The following is a 1,803-nucleotide window of genomic DNA, read 5'->3' on the forward strand; positions in this document are numbered from 1 at the left end:
ACTTACCCAGCTGCACGGGTTTAAGTTACCTCCGTTTCTGAAACCGAAAACTCCGAGTTGCCCTCATTTCGGGGTTTCTGAGTTTCGACAAAACCGCCTTCTTGAAATAGGCCCCAGGTGTTTGATCTAGCAATTTCCTAACCACTAAATTAAGTGCATGTGCAATGCATACAACATGACTTATGGCTAACATTTTGGCAGTGGTTCTAGATGGCAGGGTGTATGTGGGGTCTAGCTTTCCCATGAACTCTCTGAAGCCCTGATCATCCACAATAGAAAAGGGCTGGGAGTCTTTCACCAGCATATTCACCAGGGCCTCATCCAGCTCACGCCTCCGGTTTACTATGACAGACACAAACACACTGTACTGTGATATCACATTCATGAATCAGTGGCTTTGAAGTGCCTCAGCATTGCAGACGTATTATTATTCCTGTATGTCAATTGCTGGGGACACAACAGGCACTGGACCTGTGATATGCAGACACAGATTGTGGGATACACATCTATAATGCTGCTTATTGTTGATGTGATATTCATCATGGATATTTGATGACTATTGCATTGGCCGTACTGGCAGTATTAGCCATGTTTACAATGTTGCCTGGGTTACATAAAGGTGCAGTAGCATAACCACAGAGTATTATGGCACTTATCTTCCTTGGACTGATCAGCTGAAAGTGTTCCCACATTGGAGAACGGGGTCTCCTTCTAGCTGGCTCCATGGATCATACACCAGCAGCAATGATGATAATACAGCAACTACGCACACCTCTACTACGCCAACAAACCCACATGTTGTGTATCATCTTGGGTGGCTTTATAGTACCCCTATGCACCTGCTGACGCGTGCAGCGAGATCTCGCGTTGTGACACTGCATCAACGGTTTGACCCGGTCACGGGAGTCACTCAGGCCAGCCGTTTCTGCATTGGATGTCATCAGTCACGTGTCTTTTCAACAATACAGACCTCGAGGCAGTGGTTCGCGGAAGATCCCTCTCCCAGCTCAACTCATGTATCAAGGCCTCAGTGTCAGATGGCCATCAGTAGTGTGTAGAGCTAAGAAAAGAAAACGAGTCTAGAAGTTGTCTCAACGTAATTTTCACATCCTGGAAAAGGTATTGTTAGGTATTTTTGGTCAGATAGATATTGGATAGATACTTTATGTATTAGAAATGTTTAGTGGAGGGGGGGGACTCAATGTCCTTATGAGAATATAAAAGCATAATCATTGAATTTTAGAGTGATGACTTGGTTTAAGGTTAGGGCAAGGGCTAGGGTTATGCAACTAATTGTTATGGTTAAAGTAAGTCACCAGGAAATGAATGTAAGCCAATATAAAGTCCCCTGAAGTGATGGACAGACAACTCTCTCTCTGTGTGTGAGTGGCACTGCAGTAAGCCAGAGGCTGTTCAATGTACTAGGCTGCTGCAGTTCTGCATCTTCTGTCACTCAGTCGGTGGCACTGGCACACAGACAAGCTAGAAGGTCAAACATCAAGACATCTACATGAATAGGTAAAAACATACATATAAAAGGTATCAACAAACATACAGTATATTCAAGTTATACGTGCAAATCTGCACCAACACATGCATAAAGAGAACAAACTCGCACACAGTGATACCAAACCCCCCTCACATAAATACAGAGTCGCTATGCTTTGTGGATGCATATATTTGTAGAGTATGCAGACACAACACACAAGCACACACTCTGGAGTGTTTGAAGAAGGTCACTGTGTGGTCTGACAGCTGATGCATGATTGTGCTGTTCAGGGATGGAATATCTAATCAGATCAA

Source organism: Monopterus albus, unplaced genomic scaffold, assembly GCF_001952655.1.
Source record: "Monopterus albus unplaced genomic scaffold, M_albus_1.0 scaffold436.1, whole genome shotgun sequence".
NCBI lineage: Eukaryota > Metazoa > Chordata > Actinopteri > Synbranchiformes > Synbranchidae > Monopterus > Monopterus albus.